The sequence below is a fragment of the Callithrix jacchus genome, chromosome 8 (assembly GCF_049354715.1).
Source record: "Callithrix jacchus isolate 240 chromosome 8, calJac240_pri, whole genome shotgun sequence".
Taxonomy (NCBI): Eukaryota; Metazoa; Chordata; class Mammalia; order Primates; family Cebidae; genus Callithrix; species Callithrix jacchus.
The window spans coordinates 98,313,390-98,333,523 of record NC_133509.1 but is presented as its reverse complement, the minus strand read 5'-3'; the positions used below and the strand labels follow the sequence as shown (position 1 = coordinate 98,333,523).

Below are 20,134 nucleotides of genomic sequence, written 5' to 3'. Positions count from 1 at the left end.
ACTACATTTTCAATGATTTCTGTGTATGTAAGATCTTTTCACTTACTTGGCAGAAAATACAAGAGAATTTTGATATATCTGAACTGGAATGGTCTTTATGTTAATTCTGTTCAATATTTTAGGGCAGACTAAAGATTATCGCTAAACTGTCAAAAGGGTGTGTTTAGTTCATATGGCTATTGTCACATATTACAACAGATTTAGTGACTTGAAATAACACATTCTTTCTGCCTTTTTTTGGGGTGAAAAGTATACACTCAAGAAAGGGGAATGCAGGTGTACTTGAGTCACCTCGTTTTTGTTTTTGTTTTTTTTTTTTAAGATGGGGTTTCACCATGATGGCCAGGGTGGTCTTGAACTCCTGACCTCATTTGATCCACCCACCTTGGCCTCCCAAAGTGCTAGGATTACAGGTGTGAGCCTCCGTGCCCAACTTTTTGTTTTTTTGATATGAGGTCTCACTATGTTGCCCAGGCTGGTGGTCTGAAACTCCTGAGCTCAAATGGTCCTCCCACCTTGGCCTCCCAAAGATCTGGCATTATTGGCATGAGCTGCAATACCCAGCCTCATTTATTCTCTTTAGTTCTGGAGGTCAGAAGTGTGAAACGGTTTCACTGGGCTAAAGTCAAGCTGTTATAGGCCCAGTTCCTTCTGGAGGCTCTTTGAGGAAGATGGTTTCCTTACCTTTTCCAGCTTCTAGTGGCTGCCGGTCTTCCTTGGCTTGTGGCTCTTCTCTGCACAGCACATCACTCCGTCATCATATCACTTTCTCATAAATAAATAAATCCACAAAAAGTTCAGGAGAACTCCCTGAACTTTTCCACATCTCCCCTTGCCTCTCTTATGAGGGCATTTGTGATATTAGGACCATCCAGATAATCAAGGATACTCTCCATCTCAAGATACTTTTGTAAAGTCCCTTTTGTCATAAAATGAAACAGTCACAGGATCCAGGAGTTAAGACCTATATATTCAGCCTACCACAGAAAGATCTAAAGAAGAGTAAAGCATCCTATCCCACAAAGTCTCCTAGGGACTGTAAGAGAAAAAGCAATTCACAGTTAATGCTTGGTGAGCTAGACTTTCTGATTACTGTAAAAATAACCTACGTCACCACAGGTTGGAGCTTCTACAACTTTTCCACTGGAATATCTTTAATAACAAAGGTAGATGAATATACCTGTGATATTTGGAAACAAAGCCTGAATTAATGCTTTAGAAGAGTAAAATTTCTTTGAATTCTAATCTTATAATTTAAAATTTTATGTGACTTTTGCATTTTTATATATTTGTTATAAGTAAAATTTCGATGCCGCAAAAGAAATAGCACTCAAAGATAAATCCTGTCAGCAAGGCAGTTTACTTCTGTAGATCGGTGCCGCTCACAGATGGAGCAATGGCCGCCGCACACTTAGACAAGACGGGGAAGGGGTACTTAGGCCTGATGAGGGTGGTCCCTACTGCTATGTCATTCTGCTATCCTCTAGGGTTAAACCGCACAAGCTAGACTAATCCTGATTGGCTATTTTAAAGAGAGCAGGGGTCTGAGCTTGAGTGGCAGGATGGGTGTTTTGGCAGAAAGATGGTTACAGGTGGGTCAGAACAGGTAGCCAGGGGTGACCTAGGTCAAAGAAGGTGACAGGAGCAGGTGACTGGGATGAGTCGGGATGGAGCAGGGGACCGGGGAACAGATGTGAACTACTGATTAGAACCGGTGGAGAAGGTTGTTTACTGGAATTATAAGGAAGTTAAACTTTAAAATAGAGAATTGTTAAGAGCTGAACATACTGACATACTGATTCTGATTCTTTTAAGAGAAACTTGGGGTTCACTATAACATGTTTATGGTTGATGCTGTTTTGAATTATATCAAAACATTGCTGTTCTAGAGAAGAGACTTTATTCTATAGCTTCATTATGATTTTACTTTTTTTGGTGGTGGGGGGGAACGGAGTCTTACTCTATTGGTCAGGCTGGAGTGCAGTGGTGCAGTCTCAGCTCACTACAACCTCTGCTGCCCAGGTTCAAGCAATTCTCATGCCTCAGCCTATAGCTGGGATTTCAGGCACCTGCCACCGTGCCCAGCTAACTTTTGTATTTTTTGTTTGTTTATTTATTTATTTTTAAGATGTGGTTTCTCCATGTTGGCCAGGCTGGCCTCAAACTCCTGACCTCAGGTGATCAGGCTGAGGCCCACCTCAGCCTCCCAAAGTGCTGGGATTACAAGTGTGAGCCACTGCACCCGGCCTAACTTTTGTATTTTTAATAGAGATGGGGTTTCACTATCTTGGCCAGGCTAGTTTTGAACTTCTCACCTCGTGATCCACCTGCCTTAGCCTCCCAAAGTGTGCCTGGCCTTATTTTACTTTTAAATTTATTTTTAGAGACAGGGGTCTCACTATGTTGCCTACTCTGGACTCAAACTCTTGGGCTCAAATGATGGTTCCCACCTAAGACTCCTGAGTAGCTGGGACTATGGGCATGCAACACAGTGCCCAGCTAATGTAGGGTCTTGTAATTTTCTTTTTTTGAGGGGGGCAATGACTTTTAAAAAAAATTATTTTTATTTTTCCATTACCTTATAGGGGTATAGGTGGTATTGGGTTATATGAGTAAGTTCTTTAGTGGTGATTTGTGAGATTTTGGTGCACGTATCACCTGAGCAGTATACATTGCAACCACATTTGTAGTCTTTTAGTCCTTTGTCCTCCCCTACTCTTTCCCTCCCCACTGCTGAGTCCCCAAAGTTCATTGTATTCTTATGCCTATGCGTCCTCATAGCTTAACTCCCATATATCTATGAGAACATACAGTCTTTGGTTTTCCATTCCTGAGTTACTTCATTTAGAATAATAATCTTCAATCTCATCCAGGTCACAGCAAATGCTGTTAATTCATTCCTTTTTATGGCTGTGTAGTATTCCATCATTCACACACACACACACACACACACACACATATATATGTACACACACACGAGTTTCTTTTTTTTTTTTGAGACGGAGTCTCTGTAGCCCAGGGTGGAGCCCAGTGGCATGATCTAAGCTCACCATCATCTCCGCCTCCCGGGTTCAAGTGATTTTCCTGCCTCAGCCGCCCGAGTAGCAGGGATTACAGGTGAGTCCACACCCAGCGAATTTTTGTATTTTTAGTAGAGATGGGTTTCATCATGTTGGCCAGGATGGTTTTGAACTCCTGACCTCATGATCTGCTTGCCTCGGCCTCGCAAAATGCTGGGATTACAGGCAAGGCCCCACCACGCCCAGCCACACATCGCAGTTTCTTTATCCACTCATTGATTGATGGGCATTTGGGTCGGTTCCACGATTTTGCAATTGTGAATTGTGCTGCTATAAATGTGTGCGAGTATCTTTTTTTGTATAATGACTTATTTTCTTCTGGGTAGATACCCAGTAGTGAGATTGCTGGATCCAGTGGTAGTTCTACTTTTAGTTCTTTAAGGAATCTCCATACTGTTTTCCCTAGTGTCTATACTAGTTTGCATTCTTACCAGCAGTGTAGAAGTGTTTCCTATTCACTGCATCCATGCCAGCATCTACTGTTTTTTGATTCTTCGATTATGGCCATTCTTGCACGAGTAAGATGGTATCACATTGTGGTTTGGATTTGCATTTCCCTGATCATTAGTGATGTTGAGCATTTTTTCATACGTTTGTAGGCCATTTGCTTTTTTTTTTTTCTTTTTTTGAGATGGAGTTTTGCTCTTGTTGCCCAGGCTAGAGTGCAATGGCTCAGTCTTGGTTCACTGCAACCTCCACCTCCCAGGTTCAAGCAAGCCTCCTGCCTCAGCCTCCTGAGTAGCTGAGATTACAGGCATGTGCCACCACATCCAACTAATTTTATATTTTTAGTAGAGACAGGGATTTTCCATGTTGGTCAGGCTGGTCTTGAACTCCTGACCTCAGGTGATCCACCCACTTTGGCCTCCCAAAGTGCTAGGATTACAGGCGTGAGCCATTGTGCCTGGCCAAATTTTTAAAATGTTTTTTGTTTTTTGTTTTTTTTTTTTTTGAGACGGAGTCTCTCTCTGTTGCCCAGGCTGGAGTGAAGTGGTATGATCTCGGCTCACTGCAACCTCCCCCCACCCCCGGGTTTAAGCAATTCTCCTGCCTCAGCCTCCTGAGCAGCTGGGACTACAGGTGCATGCCACCAAGCCCAACTAATTTTTGTATTTTTAGTAGAGATGGGGTTTCACGATATTGGCCAGGCTGGTCTCAAACTCCTGACCTCATGATCCACCCGACTTGGCCTCCCAAAGTGCTTGGATTACAGGCCTGAGCCACTGTGCCCAGCCTAGCCATTTGTATATCTTCTTTTGAGAATTGTCTCTTCATGTCCTTAGCCCACATTTTGATGGGCTTGTTTTTTTCTTACCAATTTGAGTTCATTGTAGATTCTGGATATTAGTCCTTTGTCATATGTATAGATTGTGAAGATTTTCTCCCACTCTGCATCGGTTGATTCTGCTGACTGTTCCTTTTGCTGTGCAAAAGCTCTTTAGTTTAATTAGGTCCCAGCTCTTTATCTTTGTTTTTATTGCATTTGCTTTTGGGTTCTTGGTCATGAAATCCTTGTGTGAGCCAATGTCTAGACTTTCCAGTGTTACCTTCTAGAATTTTTAGTTTCAGGTCTTAGGTTTAAGTCCTTAATCCATCTTGAGTTAATTTTTTTATAAGGTGAAAGATGAGGATCCAGCTTCATTCTCCTACATGTGGCTAGCCAATTATCCCAGCACCATTTGTCGAAAAGGGTGTCCTTCTGCTACTTTATGATTTTGTTTGCTTCATCAAAGATCAGTTGGCTAAGTACTTGGGCTTATTTCTGGGTTCTCTATTCTGTTCCATTGGTCTGTGTGCCTATTTTTATACCAGTGTCATGCTGTTTTGGTGACTATGGCCTTATAGTATGGTTGGAAATCAGTTGGTGTGATGCCTCCAGATTTATTCTTTTTGCTTAGTCTTGCTTTGGCTATGTGGGCTCCTTTTTGGTACCATATGAGTTTTAGAATTGTTTTTTTCTAATTCTGTGAAGAATGATGGTGGTATTTTGATGGGGATTTCATTGAATTTGTAGTTTGCTTTTGGCAGCATGGTAATTTTCACAATACTGATTCTACCCATCCATGAGCATGGGATGTGTTTCCATTTGTTTGTGTCATCTATGATTCTTTCAGCAGTTTTGTAGTTTTCCGTGTAGAGGTCTTTCGACTCCTTTGTTGGGTATATTGTCTTTTCCTTTTTTTTTCTTCTTTGATACGGAGTCTTGCTCTGTTGCCCAGGCTGGAATGCAGTGTCACAGTCTTGGCTCACTGCAACCTCTCCCTCCTGCGTTCAAGTGATTCTCCAGCCTCAGCCTCCCAGGTAGCTAAGACTATAGGGGTGCGCCACCTTGCCCAGCTAATATTTTGTATTTTTAGTAGAGATGGGCATGTTGGCCAGGCTGGTCTCAAATTCCTGACCTCAAGTGATCCACCTGCCTTGGTCTCCCAAAATGCTGGGATTATAGGCTTGAGCCACCGTGCCCAGCCTGTTAGGTATATTCCTAAGTATTTTATTTGATATTTTTGGAGCTATTGTGAAAGGGGTTGAGTTCTTGATTTGATTTTCTGCTTGATCACTATTGATGTTTAGAGGAGCTACTGATTTATGTACGTTAATCTTGTATCCAGAAGTTTTGCTGAATTCTTTTGTCAGTTCTAGGAGCTTTCTGGAGGAGTCCTTAGGGTTTTCAAGGTAAATGATCATGTCGTCAGCAAGCAGTGACAGTTTGACTTCCTCTTTACCTATCTGGATGCCTTTTATTTCTTTCTCTTGTCTGATTGCTCTAGCTAGGATTTCCAGTACTGTGCCGAAGAGGAGTGATGAGAATGGGCATCTTTGTCTTTTTCCAGTTCTCAGAGGGAATGCTTTTAACTTTTCCCCATTTAGCATTATGTTGGCCGTGGTTTGTCATAGATGGTTTTTATTACATTAAGGTATGTTTCTTATATGCTGATTATGCTGAGAGTTTTGCTGATAAAGGGATGCTGGATTTTGTCAAATGTTTTTTTCTGCATCTATTGAGATTATCATGTGATTTTTGTTTTTAATTCCTTTTATGTGATGTATCACATTTATTGACTTGTGTATGTTAAACCATCCTTGCATTCCTGGTATGAAACCCACTTGATCGTGGTAGATTATCTTTTTGCTATGTTGTTGGATTTGGTTAGCTAGTATTTTGTTAAGGATTATAGCATCTATGTTCATGAAGGATATTGGTCTGTAGTTTTGTTTTTTGGTTATGTCCTTTCCTGGTTTTGCTATTAGGGTGATGCTGGTTTCATAGAATGAATTAGGGAGAGTTTGTTCTTTATCTTGTGGAATAGTGTCAAAAGGATTGGTACCAGTTCTTTGAAGGTCTAGTAAATTCTGCTATGAATCCGTCTGGTCCTGAACTTTTTTTTTTTTTTTTTTTTTGAGTTGGAGTCTCACTCTGTTGCTAGGCTGGAGTGCAGCGGCACTATCTCAGCTCACTGAAACCTCTGCCTCCCAGGTTCAAGCAATTTTCCTGCCTCAGTGTCCTAAGTAGCTGGGATTACAGGCATGTGCCACCACACCTAGCTAATTTTTGTATTTTTAGCAGGGATGGGGTTGCACTGTGTTGGCAAGAATGGTCTTGATCTCTTGACTTCGTGATATGCCTGCCTTGGCCTCTGAAAAGTGCTGGGATTACGTGTGTGAGCCACCGTACCTGGCCTTTTTTTTTTTTTTTTTAAGATGGAGCCTCACTTTGTCTCCCAGGCTGGAGTGCAGTGGCGCAATCTTGGCTCACAGTAACCTTCGCCTCCTGGGTTCAAGCGATTTTTCTGTCTCAGCCTCTTGAGTAGCTGGGATTACAGGCAAGTACCACCATGGCCAGCTAATTTTTGTATTTTTAGTAGAGACGGGGTTTTAACATGTTGGCCAGGCTGGTCTTGGAACTGCTTACCTCCAGTGATCTGTCCACGTTAGCCTCCCAAAGTGCTGGGATTGCAGGCATGAGCCACTGCAGCCGGCCAAACTTTTTGTGATTGTTAATATTTATGTATGTATGTATGTATGTTATTTTTTGAGATGGAGTCTCGGTCTGTCACCCAGGCTGGAGTGCAGTGGTGCAGTCTGGGCTCACTGCAGTCTCCACCTCCCGGGTTCAAGCAGTTCTCGTGCCTCAGCCTCCTGAGTAGCTGGGATGACAGGTACCTGCCACAATGCCCACCTCATTTTTTTTTTTAGTAGAGATGGGGTTTCACCATGTTGGCCAAGCTGGTCTCAAACTCCTGACCTCAAGTGATCTGCCTGGCTCAGCCTCCTTTTTAAAAATTATTTATTTATTTATTTATTGGGACGGAGTTTCGCTCTTGTTACTCAGGCTAGAATGCAATGGCGCGATCTTGGCTCACCGCAACCTCCGCCTCCTGGGTTCAACCAATTCTCCTGCCTCAGCCTCCCAAGTAGTTGGGACTACAGGCGTGCACCACCATGCCCAGCTAATTTTTTGTATTTTTAGTAGAGACGGGGTTTCACCATGTTGACCAGGATGGTCTCGATCAATTGACCTCGTGAACCACCCTCCTCGGCCTCCCAAAGTGCTGGGATTATAGGCGTGAGCCACCGCGCCCGGCCCCTCAGCCTTTTTAAGTGGTGGAATTGGAGGCATGAGCAGCTGTGCCCAGTTTGTTGTTAATTTCTAAATTACCATTTTAATTTTGCTCCTTTTTATTGGTCTGTTCAGGGTATTTAATTCTTCCTGATTTTAGCTGGGAGGGTTGTATTTTTCTAGAAATTTATCCATCCCTTCTAGGTTTTCTAGTTTATGTGCATTAAGGTGTTCATAGCAGCCTTGAATGATCTTTTGTATTCCAGTGGTGTCAGTTGTAATATCTCCTATTTGTTTCTTAGTGAGGTTCTTTGGATTTTCTCTTTTTTTCTTGGTTATTCTTGCCAGTGGTCTATTAGTTTTATTTTATCTTTTCAAAAAAACCAGCTTTTTGTTTCATTTATCTTTTGTATTGGTTTTGTTTTGTTTCAGTTTCATTTAGTTCTGCTCTGCTCTTGGTTATTTTCTTTCTTCTTCAGGGTTTGGGTTTGGTTTGTTCTAATTTCCCTAATTCCTTGAGGTGTGACCTTAGATTGTCTGTTTGTGCTCTTTCAGACTTTTTGATGTAGGTGTTTAGGGCTGTGAACTCTCCTCTTAGAAGTTCCTTTGCTGTATCCCAGAGGTTTTGATACATTTTGTCATTTAGTTGGAAGAAGTTTTAAATTTCCATCTTGATTTTATTTTTAAACCAGTGCTCATTCAGGAGCGGGTTATTTAATTTCCATGGTTTTGAGGTTCCTTGTGGAGTTGACTTCCAGTTTTATTCCTCTGTGGTCTGAGAGAGTGCTTGATATGATTTCAGTGTTCTTAAATTTATTGAGGCTCATTTTATGGTCTGTCATATGGCCTATCTTGGAGAAAGTTCCATGTGCTGGTGAATAGAATGTGTGTTCTGTGGTTATTAGATGAAATGATTTTGTTTTTGCTTGTGTGTGTGTTTTGTTGTTGTTGTTTTGTTTTGCTGAGATGGAGTTTCGCTGTTGTTACCCAAACTGGAGTGCAATGGCACGATTTCGGCTCACCGCAACCTCTGCTTTCTGGGTTCAAGCAATTCTCCTGCCTCAGCCTCCCGAGTAGCTGGGACTATAGGCGTGCACCACCATGCGCAGCTAATTTTTGTATTTTTAGTAGAGACGGGGTTTCACCTCGTTGACCAGGATGGTCTCAATCTCTCAACCTCGTGATCCACTCACCTTGGCCTCCCAAAGTGCTGGGATTATAGGCGTGAGCCACCGCCTGTTTTTGTTTTTTTTTTTTGGATGGAGTCTTGCTTTGTCACCCAGGCTGGAGTGCAGTGGCACAGTCTCCGCTCACTGCAACCTCCACCTTCTGGGTTCAAGCGATTCTCCTGCCTCAGCATCCCGAATAGCTGGGACCACAGGCACGAGCCACCATGCCCAGCTAATTTTTTTGTCCCAGTCCCTCCCAAGTAGCTGGGACTACAGGCACAAGCCACCATGCCCAGTGTCTCTTTTGTAGAGACAGAGTTTCACCATGTTAGCCAGGATGGTCTCCATCTCCTGACCTTGTGATCCACCCACCTTGGCTTCCCAAAGTGCTGGGATTACAGGTGTGAGCCACTGTGCCTGGCCTCAAGATACAGTTTAAATGCATTCTTCGTTGACTTTTTGTCTTGATAACCTGTCTAGTGCTGGGTCAGTGAAGTATTGAAGTCCCCCACTATTGCTGTGTTGCTCTTATCTGATGTCTTAGGTCTGTTAGTAATTGTTTTATAAATTTGGGAGCTCCAGTGTTAGGTGCATATGTGTTTAGGATTGTGATATTTTTCTGTTGGACAAGGCCTTTTACCATTTTATAATGTCCCTTTTTGTTTCCTTTAACTGCTGTAAAGTTTGTTTTGCCTGATAGCTACTCTTGCTCACTTTTGGTGTCCATTTGCATGAAATGCCTTTTTCCACCCCTTTAAGTTTATGTGAGTCCTCATGTGTTAGGTGAGTCTCCTAAAGGCAGTAGATAGTTGGTTGGTGAGTTCTTATCCATTTTGCAGTTCTGTATCTTTTTTTTTTTTGAGATGGAGTCTTACTCTGTCACCTAGGCTGGAGTGCAGTGGCGCCATCTTGGCTCACTACAACCACCACCTCCCAAGTTCAAGTGATTGTCTTGCATCAGCCTCCTCAGTAGCTGGGATTACAAGCACACACCACCACACCCAGCTAATTTTTGTATTTTTTGTAGAGTTGGAGTGTCACCATGTTGGTCAGGCTGGTCTCAATTCCTGATCTGGTGATCCGCCTGCCTTGGCCTCCCAAAGTGCTGGGATTATAGGTGTGAGCCACCACTCCCAGCCTTGTTTTTTCTTTGAGCTGTTTATTTCCCCGAATATTTATCCCTTCACTTCTTTGTTTGTTTGTTTGTTTTTGGAGAGGCTGGAGTGCAGATGCAAGATCTGGACTCACTGCAACCTCTGCCTCCCTGATTCAACCAGTTCTCCCTACCTAATCCCCACAAGTAGCTGGGATTACAGGTACCCACCACCACACCCAGCTAATTTTTGTGTTTTTAGTAGAGATAGGGTTTCACCATGTTGGTCAGGCTGGTCACGAACTGCTGATCTCAGGTGATCCACCCACCTTGGCCTCCCAAAGTGCTGGGATTACAGATGTGAGCCACCATGCTCAACCAGTTGTTATGTTTTTAGCAGAGACAGGGTTTCGCCATGTTGGCCAAGCTGGTCTTGAACTCCTGGACTGAAGTGATCCACCCACCTTGGCTTCCCAAAGTGTTGGGTTTACAGGCATGAGCCACTGTGGCTATCCTGAAATTTAAGTAATTATTAATATGTTAGAGATCTTTCTATTTGGAGATTGGAATTGTGTCCTGGTGATATTTTACCGTTCTCTTAATTTTTGGATCTCCTGATAGATGGCAGTAGTAATCAAGGACAAGGACAAGGAAAGCAAGTATTTAAACAGTTTGATAGCTTAAGTCTGATTCCTGTGTTTAGTGAAGTCACAACTGACCGTGCATGGTTTTCAGTTTTTTTTATCCTTCACGTCTGATCTATAAAGTACATGTGAACTTTTTCTCCTCTTAATATCCATTTGTTTCCAGATCATTCAAGAGTTATGCCTTTTGTTGGTTATTTCTCTGATACCACGGGCTTTTACTGTGTTCAGAAAAGAGGAAATGAGTTTAGAATTTAATAGATTCTGATCTTACCACATTATAACACAAAAGTGGTTAAAAAAGCTAGTTCTGCTGTATCTTTACATGGGTATTATACAGGCTATAAATATGTTTAGGGATTTGTTTTGATTTCTATTTCAGCATAGTTCTTTTGGATGGTCTCCTAATTTGGAAAATTAAATAGTGAATCAATCTGAGAATGCAAAAGAAAGTGTCTCTAGCTGTCAATAAATATTTATAAAATATTGCTTTATTGTCTGAGAGAGATGTTTACATGATTATAAACTATCCAACGTCAGGAAGCCTCATTCTGGTTTAATCTTATTTCATCTACCAATTAACAGTGGAGAATTTTAAAATCAATATATTAGTGTCTTTATGTTTAATGAATTTAAACATAAAGGGTAGCATTTTGGGGGGATCATTCATATTGCGAATTTACCTTAGAAGCATCTAGTCTATACACATACACAAATATATATATACTTACACACATTTATATGTAAAAGGGGCAGAAATCCTGTCAAATACTAGTTTATTCTGTAGGTTATCATTTGACATTTCATATTGCTTTTCTTTGACACGCTATACTCCCACCTAGTGGTATTTGAGTGCTGCTTTTGTGCCAGGCACCATTCTCGGCACTTAAAGTGGTAATTTATTTATGAAACCCTATGACATTGATACTGCTCTCTCCTGTTTAAAGAATAGGAAACTGAAACATACAGCTAGTAAAGACAGGATTTGCACAACAGCAGTCTGGCTCTACACCCATTCTCTCAGCTACGATGCAATACCTGTCTCAGCGCCCTCATCTAAAACACTGTAATAAGACTGTCTTTTAGGGTCATTGGGAGGGTTCAGTGAAGCAATTCCTGTGAAGAGGCTGACACAGTAACTTGGATGGTAATGATCAGTTAATATTAGTTGTCATTTGGCCACTTTTTTGGTTTTCTTCCAATTCTTTTTTCATTGTCTCTATTATAATTTTGTGGTTTTTCACTCCCACTCATTCCTTAATCAGTGATGTTCAGGGTTCTGTGCTTGGCCTGGTGCTTGCTGTCATTCTGTATAATTCCTCTGTAGCAGGCACATTCAGTTTCCTAGTGTTTTGGGGGGGGGGGGGCGGAATCTTGCTCTATCACCCAGGCTGGCGTGCAATGGCATGATCACGGCTCACTGCAACCTCTGCCTCCCAGGCTCAGTTGATTTTTGTGCCTTAGCTTCCCCCGTAGCTGAGACTACAGGTGTACACCACCACGCCCAGCTAACTTTTGTATTTTTTTTTTTTTAGTAGAGACAGGGTTTCACTGTGTTGGCTAGGATGGTCTTGATCTCTTGACCTTGTGATCCGCCTGCCTCAACCTCCCAAAGTGCTGGGATTACAGGTGTGAGGCACCGTACCGGGCCTTTCTTTCATTATTGTTTTATTTTTCTTAAGGTTGACATTAAATTGCTAGGGTAACAGCTACTTCTCCAGAGATTTGCATTGCTTACTTTTTAAATTAAGGTGTCTTCCCAAATGTACATCTTTAGGGTCTGTCTGTCCTAGCTATCTTATCTAAAAGATCTTCACCCCATCTTATCTCTTCTCATCATGTTACATCCCGTAAACTGTTTTATTTTTCTTTATAGAGCTTGTCATTCTTTACGTTATATATTTATTCTTTATAGCTGAGTTGAATGATGAATTAATGTTGCAGCCTCAGAATAATAGTCAACTCAGTAAAACTGTTAGAACAAAATTATAGCATTTCTTTGGTCAGCGAAAATTCCCGTCAGATATTTTATGAGTAAAGTTATAAATTCTAAAAAAAAGAGAAACTAAGTTTTTAAACTATTTTAGAGTTTTTGTTTATTTGTTTGTTTAGACAGGATCTTGCTCTATTGCCTAGGCTGGAGTGATCATGCCTTGCCTGATCAATCACATAGCCTCAACCTCCCAGACTTAAGTGATTCTCCCTCCTTAGCCCCTCATGTAGCTGAGACCACAGGTGCACACCACCATGTCTGGCTATTTTGTTTTTCCTGAGATGGAGTCTCACTCACCCAGGCTGGAGGACAGTGGCATGATCTCGGCTCACTGCAACCTCTGCCTCCCGGGTTCAAGCCATTCTTCTGCCTCAGCCTCCTAAGTAGCTGGGACTACAGGCACACACCACCACATCTAGCTAATTTTTGTATTTTTAGTAGAGATGGGGTTTCAGCACATTGGTCAGGCTGCTCTCGAACTCCTGACCTTAAGTAATCCACCTACCTTGGCCTCCCAAAGTGCTGGGTTACAGGTGTGAGCCACCATGCCCAGCAGTCTGGCTAATTAAAAAATTTTTTTTTCTTTTTCTTTACCAGACACCTCATACAGGATAATTTTTAATTTTTCTGTAGAGAATAATCAATGCCTTCACCACAATCCCAGCCCCTAACAACCACTTCCTATCATTTTGCCTTTTCTAGAATGTTACTTAAATGGAATCATACAATATATACTCTTTTATGTTTCATGTATCCCTGGTTCCTTTTTTATTGCGAGTCAGATTCCATTATATATATATATCATAGTTCGTTTTTCCATTCATTAGATGACAGATATTTCTGGGGGAGGGAGGGTATTTGTTTATTTGTTTTTTTCTGTGCTTAAGCTTACCCATATTTCTGTTTTTTTCTCTAGGTATTTGGCTTTTATAAATAAAATTATGAACATGTGTACAGATGTTTGTATGAACATAAGTTGTCATTTCTCTTGAGTAAATACCTAAAAGTGGGATTGCTGGGTAAGTACGTATTTAACTTAAAAAAAAAAAACTGCCAAACCACTTTCCAAAGTGGTTATAACATTTTACCATCAATGTATGAAAGTTTTGCATTTTTGCCAGAACTTAGTATTGTTAGTTCAATTATAGGCATTTTAGCAAACGTGTAGTAATAGGTAATTATTAATATAATTTGGATATCCCCCATGACTAATATTATTGAGCTTCTCGTGGTTATTTGTCATTCATATATTTTCTTTGGTGAAGTGTCTGTTCACTTTTTTTTGAAATGAAGTCTCGCTTTGTTGCCCAAGCTGGAGTGCAGTGGCACAGTCTCAGCTCACTGCAACCTCTGCCTCCCAGATTCAAGCGATTCTCCTGCCTCAGCCTCTCAAGTAGTCGGGACTATAGGCATACAACACCATGCCTGGCTAATTTTTGTATTTTTTTTTAGTAGAGGCGGGGTTTCACTAGGTGGGCCAGTCTGGTCTCTAACTCCTAACCTCATGATCCGCCTGCCTCAGCCTCCCAAAATGTTGGGATTACAGGCATGAGCTACCGTGCCCGGCCTTTTTGCATGTTTTAATTGAATTATTTGTCTTTTAATTTGGTTGCAAGAATTTTTTATATATTCTGGGTATAACAACTTTATCAGATTGTGATTTGCAAATATGGTCACCCAGTATGTAGTTTGCATTTTCTTTTTTTAAGATTTCTTTTTGTTTGTTTTTTGTTTTGTTGTGGTTTTTTGTTTTTTGAGGCAGGGTCTCACTCTGTCACCCAGGCTGAAGTAGAGTGCAGTGGCGCAATCTCCGCTCACTACAGTCTCCACCTCCCAGGCTAAAGGGATCCCTCCATCTCAGCTTCCAGAGTAGCTGGGACTATAGGCATGCGCCACCACACCTGGCTAATTTTTGTATTTTTGGTAGAGATGGGATTTAGCCATGTGGCCCTGGCTGGTCTTGAACTCCTGGACTCAAGCCATCAACCCACCTGGGCCTCCCAAAGTGCTGGGTTTATAGGCGTGAGCCACTGTGCCTGGCCTGTAGTTTGCATTTTAATAGCTGTTCAAAAGCAGGTTTTACATTTAAATTAAATTAAAATTTTCTCTTGTGGTTTGCACTTTTTGTATTTTAAGAGATCTTTGCCTAACCAAAGGTCATAGATTCCCTATTTTTTTCTTACAAGTTTTGTAGTTCATGCTTTTACATTTAGGTCTATGATCCATTCTGAGTTAATATGCTCTGTTCTGACTTCTTGCTTGTTTCATATTAGTAAATCATTGCAGCTTTCTTTTTATTAGTATTTGCATAGTGTATCTTTTTTCTATCCATTTACTTTTAACCTGTATGGCTTTATAAACATAAAGTGTGTTTGTTTGAAGTGGTTGGTCTAGGGTTTACTACATGCTTTTTTTTTTTTTGAAACAGGGTTTTTCTCTGTCACCTACGCTGGAGTACAGTGGCATGATCTCGGCTCACTGCAACCTCCACCTCCCAGGTTCAAGTGATTCTTGTGCCTCAGCCTCCCCAGTAGCTCGGACTACAGGTACACACCACCATGCCCAGTTAATTTTTTTATTTTTTGGTAGAGACGAGATTTCACCAGGTTGGTCAAGCTGGTCTCGAATTTCTGACCTCCGGTGATCCACCCACCTCACCCTCCCAAAGTCCTGGGATTACAGGTGTGCGCTGCCGCATCAGGACTCGTACATGGTTTTCTAAAAAAAGTACTAATGTTTCCATTTGATTTTTTTCTTATATGTAACGTTTTTTTGCTAAAATACTCTTATCTGTTCATAAATTTGTCCACTTACTCTTTTAACATATTAATCATTTTTGCAAGGTTGGGTTTGTTTTTCTTTTTTTGAGACAGAGTCTGGCTCTGTCGCCCAGGCTGGAGTACAGTGGCGCTATCTCAGCTTACTGCAACCTCAGCCTCCTGGGTTCAGGAGATTCTCTTGCCTCAGCCTCCTGAGTAGTTGGGATTAAAAATGCCCATTACCATACCTAGCAAATTTTGGTATTTGTAGTATAGACGGGGTTTCATCATGTTGGTCAGGCTGGTCTTGAACTCCAGACCTCAGGTGATCCACCTGCCTTGGCCTCCCAAAGTACTGCAAAACGCAGAGGTTGCAGTCAACCAAGATTGCAAGATTGTGCCACTGCAGTACAGCCTGGGTGACAGAGTAAGACTCTGTCTCAAATAGTAATAATGCCACTATGAACATTCATGTATAAGTTTTTACATAAACATATGTTTAGCTTTATGAGAAACTGCTCAAAAGGCTGCTACATTTTACATTCCTACCAGCAATATCTAAGGGTTCCAGTTTCTTCACATTCTTTTTTAAAAAATATATTTAATTGACAAATAAAAGTTGTATATATTTATGTAGGATGTTTTGATATGTGTATACATTGTGGAATGACTAAATCAAGCCAATTAACATACCCACTACCTTACATACTTTTTTTTGGGTGTGGCGAGAACACTTAAAATCTATTCTCTTAGCAACTCTTAGCAATTTTTAATTTTAATTTTTGCAGAGATGGGGTTTCTCCATGTTGATCATGCTGGTCTCGAACTCCTGACCTCAGATTATCCGCACACCTTGGCCTCCCAAAGTGCTGGGATTATAGGCATGAGCCACCTTGCCTGGCCTTTTTTTTTTTTTTTGTGAGATAGTCTCGCTGTGTCACCCACGCTGGAGTACAGTGGCACATTCTCAGTTCACTGCAACCTTCGCCTCCCAGGTTCAAGTGATTTTCATGCCTTAGCCTCCTGAGAAGCTGAGACTACAGGCACTCGCCACCATGCCCAGCTGATTTTGTGTGTGTGTGTGTGTGTGTGTGTGTGTGTGTGCGCGCGTGCGCCCCCACACATTTTTAGTAGAGACAGGGTTTCGTCATGTTGGCCAGGTCGGTCTCAAACTCCTGATCTCAAGCAGTCCGCCTGCCTTGGCCTCCCAAAGTGGTAGATGACAGGCGTGAGCCACCATGCCTTGCCCCTCTTAGCAATTTTCAAGTACAAAGTACATTGTTACTAACTGTAGTCACCATATTGTACAGTAGAGCTCTTGAATTTACTCCTCTTTCCAAGTGAAATGTCAATCCTTTGATCAACATCTGCCCAATTCTCCCTCCTCCCCAGCCCTGGTTAACCACCTTTCTACTCTCTGCTTCCTCGGGTTTGACGGTTTTAGATTTCACATATAGATATGTATGTTTATATATCTACACACATCTAGATGAGATCATGTGGTATTTTGCTTTCTGTATCTGGCTTATTTTAGTTTATAATGTAATGTCCTGCAGGTTTATCCCTGTTTTACAAATGACAGGATTTTGTTCCTTTTTTAAGGCTGAATAGTATTCCAGTGTGTATATACACCAGTGTATAGCTGAGTAGCTGGGACTACACCACTACTGGTGCACACCACCACACCTGGCTAATTTTTGTATTTTTATACCACATTTTCTTTATCCATTCATCAATTGATGGACACGTAGGTTGACTCTACATCTTAGCTGTTGTGAATAATGCTGCAGTGAACATGGGAGTACAGATATCTCTTTCACGTACTTTCTTTTTTTGAGACAGTCTTACCTGGTCACCTAGCCTGGAGTGCAATGGTGCAATCTTGGCTCACTGCAACCTCCACCTCCTGGGTTCAAGTGATCCTTGTGCCTCAGCCTCCCGAGTAGTATGGGAGTGCGACACCACACCTGCATAATTTTTCTGTTTTGAGTAGAAATGGGGTTTCACCATGTTGGCCAGGCTGATCTTGAACTCCCGGCCTCAGGTGATCTGCCTGCCTTGGCCTCCCAAAGTGCTGGGATTACAGGCGTGAGCCACTGTGCCCAGCCAATTTTTATTTTTATTTTTTTAAGGAATCTTCACACTGTTTTCCATTTCGGCTATACTATAGTTTCTTTACATTCCTGCCAATACTTATTGTTTTCTGTTTTGGGGCGTTGCTTAAAAATAACCAATTCATAATTATTTTTAGTTTTTTAAGCAGTGGGAGTGTATAGTTACACTATTAGTAGGTATATAGTGCGTATCTGAATGTTCTCCGGGTTTTCTTCTGTTTATGGCCTCCTTTCTTGACAACTTGTTGGTATCTCTCTGTCCCTTTAAAATTGAATTCTGTACATCATGTGTAGAAGAACAGTAGAGACTGAGGTAAGTGGTATTTAGCCTTGGAAATGGATATGTGCTTCTGTCAGATTCTGTGAGTGTTAGGGTTTGAGCAGTCTAGCCTGGTTTGGGTTTTGTTGTTAACTGTAGTTAACATTGATAGACCCAAAACTTCAAATGCCTTCAACTGCGAGCTGTTACGATCTTGTGCTTAATGTTGGGCCTGGGATGCTGGAGGGTTTTCCCCTTGTGGCTGCTCCACTCAATCTCAGCAGGCCCCAACAGGAGGTTTCTCTCCAGGCTCTTCCTCCCCATCTGCTGACCGTTTGTGCTCTTTCCACAGCGTGAGGCTTCACAGAGGCAGGGGGTCATTCTCCATGATACTTAAAAATATACATACATAAAATGTCTCTTCTATACCCACATTTCATTGTTAACTTGACTGTCTAAAAAGACTTCAGGTTAGAGATAATTTTGACCCAGAATTTTCAAGGCATTATTCTTTTTTTCCCCCAGGATTGTTATTGAGAAGTTACTATTACTATTCTTCAAATTTTTTATGAGACCCCTTTTCTCTATGGACACTTTCAGAATCTTTCCTTTATCTCCAGCATTATGAAATTTCAAGATATATGTGACTTGGTATGACTTTCTTTTGCTATCCTTTTTGCTGAACACTTGGGGTTTTTTATTCTTTTCTACTTTCTTCTTTTTCTGTACTTTTCATTTTTAGGATGTTTGACTTAGATTGATCAATCCTCTGATTTCATTCTTTCTTCTTCTACTTTAGTTGGTAGTATTCCTTAACCAAATCTTTTTGTTCTTCTGTAGATTTTGTGTTTCTGCTCTTATTTTTAATTTCCAAGAATTCTTTCTTGTTATCTGAATGTTCTTCTTTGTTAAAATATACCTAGAAGCCAGGCACGGTGTGTCACGCTTATAATTCCAGCACTTTGGGAGGCTGAGGCAGGCAGATCTCTTGAGTCCAGGAGTTTGAGACCAGCCTGGGCAAACCCCATCTCTTACAGAAATACAAAAATTAGCTGGGCATGGTGGCGCATGCCTGTAATCTCAGCTGCTTGGTAGGCTGAAGCAGGAGGATCATTTGATCCTGGGATGCTGACATTGCAGTGAGCCGTGATCATGCCATTGTACTGCAGCCTGGGTGACAGAGAACGAGACCCTGTCTCTCTCTCTCTCTCTCTCTCTCTCTCTCTCTCTCTCTCTCTCTGTCTCTGTCTCTGTCTCTGTCTCTCTCTCTCTCTCTCTCTCTCTGTCTCACACACACACACACACACACACACACACCCCTAAAAATATGGAATGTTTCACAGACTGGCATGTCATTCTTGTGCCGGGGTTATGCTAATCTGTGTATTGTACCAATGTTAGTATATATGCTGCTGAAGTGAGCCCCATGATTTTATTTTTAAATATGTGCATCTGAGCATAATTGCCACCCAGAATTCTCTTGTTCTGTTTCTCAGTTTACATCTCCCTATCAGAATAACTATATTCTTACTTCTACATCGTAGGTTTGTTTTGTCTTCTTAAAAACTTTGTATGAAATCCTGTAGTACCCTTTTGTGTCAGGCATCTAACCAATTCTGAGATTCATCCACATTGTTGCAAGTACCAGTAGTATGTTTTTTATTGTTGTGTAGAATTCTAGGCCAGGTGCAGTGGCTCATGCCTATAATATCAGCACTTTGGGAAGCCAAGGTGGACGGATCATCAATGCCAGGAGTTTGAGACCAGCCTGGCCAACATGGCAAAACCCTGTCTTGACTTAAAAATACAAAAATTAGCTGGGTGTGGTGGTGGATGCCTGTAATCCTCCCACTGAACCTGGGAGGCGGGGGTGCAGTGAGCTGAGATTGTGTCACTGCACTCCAGCCTGGGTTATAATGCAAGGCTTGGTCTCAAAAGACAAACAAACAAAAAAAAGAATTCTGTTCTCTTTTTAATATTAATATATTACAATTTATCAGTAAGGCCTATATAAACAACTGGATAATTATCTAATTGTCCAATTAATCATCTTAAAAGCTTGTAATTAAAGTATTAATAATACACCAACAGCCTATTTACCTTGCTGCTTAAGCCAGAAACGTAAGAATCATTTTTGACTTCTCTTCTCACACAGGATGTGCAGCCTTAGCAGAAAATTCTTTCGTATTTGTGACCTACATCTAGCCACTTCTGTCAACTCTTTCTCAGAATTTTACACAAACCTCTGAACTGACTACTTTTACTCTTGCCCTTTAGTCTGTTCTCCAGGCAGCAGCCAAAGGAACCCATTCTCAGTGTCTCTTACCTGCTGTCAACCTACAGCAGCTTTCTTACTTGAGAATAAAATCCATAGTTCTTACCATGACAGACAGAGCTCTTATCTGCCTCCAGCAACCTGTTTAGCCTCATTTTCTATACCATTCTTTCTTTCTCTGACTTTAGCT

The 20,134-nt window shown here is 41.4% G+C and overlaps 1 protein-coding gene and 1 non-coding gene across 13 annotated transcripts in view; one reads left to right on the top strand and one right to left on the bottom strand.

Moving 5' to 3' along the window:
* Window positions 1-20,134, top strand: part of WDR89 (WD repeat domain 89) — a 56,065-nt gene that overhangs the window by 2,135 nt on the left and 33,796 nt on the right. For 4 of the 12 annotated variants that reach the window (XM_078335087.1, XM_035260689.2, XM_017977151.4 and 1 more), the window contains exons 2-3: window positions 13,454-13,556; window positions 14,966-15,083. The exons of 3 other annotated variants lie outside the window; for them this stretch is intronic. The gene's annotated coding sequence lies outside the window, so the exon portion shown is untranslated. The remainder of the gene's footprint in view (window positions 1-13,453; window positions 13,557-14,965; window positions 15,084-20,134) is intronic. 5 more of the 12 variants (XM_078335089.1, XM_035260691.2, XM_078335088.1 and 2 more) reach the window with 2 other exon arrangements.
* Window positions 18,991-19,094, bottom strand: LOC118145294 (U6 spliceosomal RNA). Its single transcript, XR_004730420.1, has one exon. It is a non-coding gene; the product is annotated as a U6 spliceosomal RNA (small nuclear RNA).